The sequence below is a fragment of the Protopterus annectens genome, chromosome 7.part0 (genome assembly GCF_019279795.1).
Source record: "Protopterus annectens isolate FY-2018-M chromosome 7.part0, PAN1.0, whole genome shotgun sequence".
Classification (NCBI taxonomy): Eukaryota; Metazoa; Chordata; order Ceratodontiformes; family Protopteridae; genus Protopterus; species Protopterus annectens.
This window is the reverse complement of record NC_056739.1, coordinates 976,842,801-976,851,038: the sequence shown is the minus strand read 5'-3', so window position 1 is coordinate 976,851,038 and position 8,238 is coordinate 976,842,801. Positions and strand designations below refer to the sequence as shown.

Genomic DNA, 8,238 nt, shown 5'->3' with positions numbered 1-8,238 from the left:
GCTTTCATTTTTGTTGTCAGATTTTGGAATCTGTAGCCTGATTTGGTTTCTGTGAAATATTCAGTAGAAATATTTTCCTTTATCAATAATTCAAAATACACTGTTAAAAAACATGCCATTCGAAACAGGTTTGTAAAACAGCATTTCACCTTTACAGTTGGAAAGAATTGTTCATTTTCACATTACCTATTGAATTTTAAATATCTGATTATTGAGACTTCAATGAGGTTTCCAGAAGCTAGCAAGCTGTCAGGTAGTTTAGACCTCTTGGCAAAAATGCTGAAATATTGACCTAGTAAGAAAAAGCATCAAGTCAGAAAAACAGAAAAGTCCAGGCAGTTAAATCATACTGTTTGTTGACTATGGTTTTATCACAGTAGGAATAGACTGTTTTATATAATCATCTCTGTTTCACAGACATATTTGTACTGGAGACAGTTAGATAATGGAACAGCAGAACAGTGGGAATAAGAAAGTGTCTCCTTAATATTGTTTAGTGGTTGAATATTAACTATAACTGGCATGTTGATTTTGCAACTGAAATTGCTGGAGATTTTTTCACTTGTTTGGATTTAAAAGATTACCTAGGTGCTTCCGCTATGGCAGTTCAAGTTGCAATTCCTCAAGGAGACAATTCACAGAGCATAACTGGTTAAGAAAGGAGAAAATTAAACATAAGCATTTTGAGTGACAAACCACTGCACATCTAAGTAAGGGCGTAGAATCACCCCCCCCCAAGATATATATATATATATATATATATATATATATATATGTATATATATATATATATGTATATATATATATATATATATATGTATATATATATAACAAATCAAAATAGAATCCCCACCAATTCACACTTGGAAAATGCAGACAGTGACTTCTTAAGGAAGTTCATCTTTACCAAGCTCTGCTTAGTGAATTGGACCCTTATTCAGTTTGCACTCGTTGAGTAGTAGGGAATCCTCCGGAGGTACCACAATTAAAATGTTCATATTCAAGAATGAAACAGCAGATACTATATGTACACTCTTCTGATGCCAGTTCTCCTCATCCTATAATCCAGTTATCATTAGTAGATACATTGGGCCACCTAGGCACATTATTGAGGATAAAGCTTTTGAGGACATTTGTTGTCAGATGACCAACAAGTTATTAGACAAAGGGTATTTCACCATTCCTATTAAGTCAGACTATTGAAAAAGTTTCCTGTTTACTCTGTAAACTGGATGGGAATGCTCTGGTGGGTACTCAAAAACACATTGTGTTGCAACATAGACAATCTTTTTGAACATTTTTACAATGGATATTGGACTATGGTAGATGTTGCATTCCAGACCTTTATTTTATTTTTAAAACACCTTCAATGTATGAGAAATATAAACTTTCAAGGCAAATATGCAGGTGAGAATAGATTGCCAAGCAGGACATATGCCTGTTGATATAATGTGAGGAGTCTTACATTTTTGGATAATGAACATTTTATCTGTTCTAAAAAATTATTAATTACTTACCAATGCATTATGATATTATGAGATTCAATATGACTGGTCATCACCAAAATGATATATAGGGCAGACTAAATCCTCAGTCAAATCACAGTTAATTAAATTAAATAATAATGCTAAAAAATGATGGCAATAACTTCAGTTATGGTTGTGGTTAAGCTTGTTCACCCTTTATTAGAATAAACTTCATCTGAACCAATCCATCATAATACATCTTGCATTTACATGATAAAACATATCATATGAACTTCATCATGTGACACCTGACCTTACTAAAAGTAATCAAAATCAAAATTTTCCAGTTCTTAAAATTGTTTACCAAGTAAATACCAGATGTTAAGTTGTCTATCTCGCCTTCATTCTTGCTGGATGGGTTCGGAGCCGACCTCGGCTCCGACTCGGCCACTCTAAAAGCTCGAGAGTTGGTTCCACCGGCTCGAGGCTCCCCTTATATCCCACAATGCTAGGCGAGAGTTACCTCAGATCTCGTTTGCCGCTACAGCGATCGAGGTGTTGGTTTTTCTACCGGCTTGTTGGTAAGTGTATTTCTGTAAAATTAGAATACTTAAACCCCTATATTTTTAAGTTTTAACTACTTTTCCCTTAGTTTAGTGGATTTCTACCCTGTTTTCGAAAATCCGTTTTTTCCCACAAGAACTTTAAAGTTCTCTCTCGGGCCTTCTGGCCTTTCCCCATTCCCTAGTGGTGTGTGTGTGTTGTTCTTAAATAAAACTTTTAGTTAATTGTTTTATTTTTGAGTTTTAAAATAAGATTAGTGTAATCAGTGTGTCTGACTGAGTGTGTGTGGTTACACTTTCTTGTCTAGGATGTCTAAAGACACAAAGGTCTCAGGCTTCAAGAAGTGTGATGCGTGCTGTCAGAAAATGTCTCTGACAGACGGTCACACTTCTTGTGTCTACTGCCTGGGGCCTTTGCACCTGCAGGACTCCTGTGCTGTATGCCACGGCTTCAGCCCCAGGGTCCTGCAGGAAAAAAAGAACAAGTTGATCCTAAGGGGTCTACTTAAGCCTGAGGATTCCCTTTCTGTCTCTGGGAAGCCCTCCAAGGCTTCTAGGTCCTCGGCTCCAGCTACTGAGCCGAGACCTAAAGCTACAAAACCTATGTCTGCATCGGCTCCGGCTGGAGCCGATGAGTCTACAGCTTCTGTGGTTCCCTCGGCTCCGGCTGGAGCCGAGGTAGTAGAAATTCCCTTGTCGGCTCTGACCAGACCTTCGGAGCCGACATCTAGGAAGAGATCTAGGTCACCATCCCTTGGCTCCGTTCATTCGGCTCCAGCATCTCCTCTGCTGTCTGAACGGAGCCATAAATCTCACTCCTCTAGGTCATCGAGGCTGTCGGATCATGACCTTCAGAGGGTAGTGAGTCGACTTCTTAAGTCCGAGGCACTGGCCCAAATGCTTCAGAGCCCGACTCATCAGTCGATGCCTGCCCCTGTCCATCAATATGTTCCTCCTCCGACTCCGTTGAGCTCGGAGCCGGGGCGTTTCGGAACCGAGACTGTAGTAGCGTCGGAGCCGATACAGATGTCTTCGGCTCCGTCGTTGGCTCTGATTTCTTCTTTCGAAGAATCTCGGTGCCGAACTTCCCTCGTCGGCTCCGAGGGGGTGAGTGGCATCGGACCCTTGTCCGACCCCACTCTTCCTCTCGGAGCTTCGGCGCTGGTGAGTTCGGCTCAGACATCGGCCTCGGAGCCATCACTGTCGGTGCCGAGGGAGGTTCTCAGCTTCTCGGAGCGGGGACCTCTGGCTTTGCCTGACAGGGGTGCGTTCGAGGTCATGCGGAGTGTGTTAGAGCCTGGCTCTACTCCACAGTCGGCTCCGTCCGCCCCTCCCTCTACGGTGCCATAGGTCAAGTCGACTCACTCCCTCATCCCGGACCGCAGAGAGCCAGCTCATCAGGAACCCCCTGTGGGGATTTCATCCTCTTCCGAGGCCTCTCCTGATTTGGCAGAAGAGCCCCCTTGGAAGAGGAAGTGTAAGAGGAAACACATTGACTCACCTGAGTCCATCACATCTGACACAGATTTAGATGATTCCGAAGGTTCCCCCCGTTCCCCTTCTGAAGATGTCTCTTTTGCAGACATTCTCGAAATCCTCAAACAGAGGGGAAACTGGCCAGCCCTCAACCCTTCGGAGGATGAATCTGTGTACCTTGAGGCGTTTGGCTCTCGTCCTTCCACCTCCTGGGTGTCTCCCCTTTGACCCCCTCATGCAGGTGGTAGCTAAAAGGCATGGACGGCTCCTGATTCAGTGGACCCCACTCCCAGGAGACCCTCAAAATTCATAACGCACCAGCAGACAAACAGTTCTTGACAAAAGGAGTCTCTGTGGATGCTATGGTGGTAGCTGCTGCCACTAAGAAGGAACTAGCTGATCCTTCAGTACCTGTCCATCCACCTAACAAGGAATCTAGGTCCATGGACAGGTATGGGAAGCGGATGTTCTCATCAGCGACATTTGCTATGCGTTCGCTGAACTACCTGTGCCATTTTACTCGTCTTCAAAGGGACTTGATTAAAGAAGCGAGTGACATGTTGAAGGACCCTACAGCTGCGGGTTTTCAAGATAAGATGAACACTCAGCTGGCTACCCTTAACTCCATAGCCAACTCCTCCATGCGCCTCCTTTCTTATGCGGCTGATGGAGCGAGTAGGGCCGCAGGGACGGGTGTGGCCTTACGTAGGCATGCCTGGATGCGGCTATGCAATTTTGCGGACGCCTTCAAGACGTCTTACACTAATTCCCCGTTTGATGGATCATCTCTCTTTGGTCCTCAAATGAAAGAAACCTTGACTAGGTGCGAGACTGATGGCAAGACTCTTTCTGCCGTCGGAGTCCGTTTTTCTACTCCTTCTAGGCCTTACCCCAAAGGCCAGAAAAGTGGGAAAATGTGGTTCCGTAAACAATCTCAAGGGACTTCGCCTGACGCACAAAGTCATTTCCCCGCCAGAGGCAGAGGCGGGAATAACAATGGTAGACGTCGCCCTCGAGGCAGGGGGCTCCGCAGAACCAGGGCAATCGAGAAGCCTTCTCTGATAAGCCCTTTCAGCATCCCTGAGGTGTTGCCCGACTGCCCACCTTCGGAGGCAGTCGGGGGAAGATTGTCACTGTACCCAGAAGCCTGGCTATCCCTGACTCAAGACAAATGGGTACAGTCCGTCATTTCCGAAGGCTATTCTATCCCCTTTCTTCGCATTCCAAACCAATCAAAAAAATCCCTTCCAGATGTTCCACCCGCTCAAAGGGATCTAGCGGTTTTGGAAATTTCAAAGCTGCTTGCAAAAGAGCAATTCAACCAGTTCCAGCAGACCAGCAAGGATCCGAATCTACTCAAGGTTCTTTTAGTTCCAAAGAAAACAGGGGACTGGAGACCAATTTTGGATCTCAGTATCTTGAACAGATCAGTCAAGAAAACAAGATTTCGGATGGTCACGCTGCAGTCCATCCTTCCCCTATTGGGAAAAGGAAACTGGATGTGCTCTATAGACCTTCAGGATGCGTACTATCACATAAAAATGAACAGACGCTCCAGAAGATTTCTCCGCTTCTGGCTGGGAACCAGTCATTTTCAATTCAGGGCCCTGCCCTTTGGTCTCACCACTGCCCCCCAGGTGTTTACCAAATGCATGGCAGTGGTAGCTTCTCACCTGAGACGACAAGGATTCCAGGTGTTTCCATATTTGGACGACTGGCTCCTCACAGCTCCCACCAAGCATCTCCTTCTGATGGCCAGGGATTACACTTTTCGCATTTGTCAAAAGTTAGGCATTTCAATAAATTGCGAAAAGTCTGTTTTGTCGCCTTGTCGTACTATTACCTTCATAGGCGCAAATCTAGACACAGTAGACATGTCTGCGAGGCTAACAGATCAGAGAATAACAGACATACACAGACTGGTCTCACTCCTTTTCAACAACAACAGAATCAAAGCCAGGTTAGTTCTGAAAGTGTTGGGAATTATGGCGGCTGCCATACCTCTGCTTCCATTAGCCAGATTCCACATGCGAATCCTTCAATGGATGCTCTTTACACAATGGTCATACCAGCAACTTCCAATGTCCCACACCATTATGATCACGCAGGCGTGCAGAAATCATCTCATGTGGTGGATGTCTTCCCCTCAGCTCTTGTTGGGAAGACCCTTTGTTCCTCCCTCCGGTTGCTACTCTGACAACGGACGCCTCCCTGATCGGGTGGGGGGGGCATTATCAGGGCAGGACGGTCCAGGGCACATGGCAACCAGACGAATGCCACTTGCACATAAATGTTCTGGAGATGAGAGCAGTGCTTTTAGCGTTGCAAGCCCTTCAAGACTCTCTTCCCTTGGGAACGATTGCAATCCAGACAGACAATATGTCTGTAGTGTGGTACATCAACAAACAAGGCGGAACCAGGTCCTACCCACTGTGTCGAGAAGCACTCAGATTGTGGCAATGGGCGATTTCTTCTCAGCGGTTTCTGATAGCAACACACATCCCCGGAAGTCCAATCAAATCGCGGACAAATTGAGCAGAGCTATCCTCATGCCTCACGAGTGGTCTCTGAAAGACTCTGTTGTGAGAGAGATTTTTCTCAAGTGGGGTCAGCCTTGCTGCGATCTTTTTGCTACTCCCCAAAACAGCAAGTGCAGAGATTATTTCACTCTATTCCCTTTACCAGGCCAACCCAGCAGAGACGCCTAGTCCAAGTTTGGCCCCGGGACTTCTGTATGCATTTCCTCCCTTCCCACTAATCTCTCAAGTGATACAGAAAGCTATCGCTCAGAAGGCCTCGTTGATCCTCATTGCTCCTTACTGGCCTCGACAGGTGTGGTTCCCCTTTCTACATCAATTTCTATTGGAGCGACCTTGGCATCTGGACCTAGTTCCAGATCTTTTGATACATCAGTCGGGTCAGTTTCATCGCTCCCTCCCCTCTGAACCTCACTGCTTGGTTCCTCCAGTTCCAACCTTAGCCAGGCTTCCTCAATTATCTCACTCTGTTCGAGATATTTTGATAGCTTCCCATAAATCTTCCACTCGGAAGATTTATTTGAGTAAGTGGAAACGCTTCACATATTGGGCTCAAGGAAGGGACATAGATCCCTTCACTGCTTCCATCCAAATGGTCCTTGATTTTCTAGCTGAACTCTTCCATGCAGGTTCATCTCCTTCTACTCTTAAAGTTCAATTGGCAGCTATTGCTAACTTTCATGTGGGTATTTCTGAGTCTGCCTTAATGTCCCACAAGCTTTGCAAAGCCTTTTTGAAGGGAGTTTTTCTCAGACCTCCTATAAGAAATCCTCCTTCTCCTTGGGACCTAAATTTACTTCTTACATCTTTGATTCTCCCCCCTTTCGAACCTGCAGCCTCCTGTTCTTTAAAATTGCTATCATGGAAGACTCTCTTTCTGGTAGCTATTACTTCAGCTAGAAGAGTTTCAGAACTTCATGCACTCAGCTGTCGACCTCCTTATCTATTGTTCCATAAGGACAGGGTATCCTTACGAACCAACCCGTCCTTTTTGCCTAAGGTAGTCTCGACGTCTAACCTAAATCAAAGCATTGACCTCCCTGTCTTTTTCCAGAATATTCCAATAGGTCTGAACAAAAATTACACTGGCTAGATGTTCATCGTCAGTTGAGGTACTATTTGGATAGAACAAAACAATTCAGAAAATCTGACCAGCTGTTTGTCTCCTATGCAGAAGGCAGAAAGGGACTTTCAGTTTCAAAGGTATCATTATCTAGATGGCTAACATCTCTGATTTCCCTTGTTTATGAAATTAGACACCAAAAGTTGCCTAATAAACCTAAGGCCCATTCCACCAGAGCCTTGGCTACTTCTTTAGCCTTCCAAGACAGACTGCCTATTGACACCATTTGTGCAGCGGCTACTTGGGCTACTCCTCACACCTTCATTTCTCATTATAAGTTGGATTTAGCTTCTAGGCATAGAGCTAACTTTGGTTCCACTGTTCTCAGGAGTCTGTTCCGTTAGGCCACCCGGGATAAGGTGCTAGGGACGCGGTCCCATCCAGCAAGAATGAAGGCGAGATAGACAACTTAACATATAGAAGTTATGTTCTTACCATAACGTTCCATGTTAGTTGTCTTCTTCTCGCCTTCTTCTTGCGTCCCACCCTCCTTCCCCCTGGCCTGGACAGACCTAGAGGAGTTGTGATTGTGACCTCTCTTTCTACCACCTCTTTACTTAGGCATATGCTGCTTTGCATATTTCCTGAATCAGGATGTAGGTCACCCTTCTTCTCCCTGTTGTTAGAGGTGAACTCTGTTTATAGTTATTCTGTTACTATTATAAGCTGGGGTTAGCTTACAAACGAGATCTGAGGTAACTCTCGCCTAGCATTGTGGGATATAAGGGGAGCCTCGAGCCGGTGGAACCAACTCTCGAGCTTTTAGAGTGGCCGAGTCGGAGCCGAGGTCGGCTCCGAACCCATCCAGCAAGAAGAAGGCGAGAAGAAGACAACTAACATGGAACGTTATGGTAAGAACATAACTTCTATTTTTGTTCAAATGCAGCAAGTTCACAACTAAACTTTGAAAATGCATTCTAGAGGTGATGATAAAAATTAAGCCAAGTAATCATTCTATATGGTACCTGTGTCATTTTCATAAAACTCTATTTGTTGGAGTGGGAATTGCTTCCCCATGAAACAGGTGTCTCATTGTTCATCTTCTCAGTGTATCCAACTACTCCATTATCTTG

At 44.9% G+C, this 8,238-nt stretch overlaps 1 protein-coding gene across 2 annotated transcripts in view; it reads left to right on the top strand.

Moving 5' to 3' along the window:
* The window catches only part of HCN4 (hyperpolarization activated cyclic nucleotide gated potassium channel 4), a 2,820,592-nt gene that overhangs the window by 1,674,478 nt on the left and 1,137,876 nt on the right, over positions 1 to 8,238 (top strand). The window lies entirely within an intron of this gene.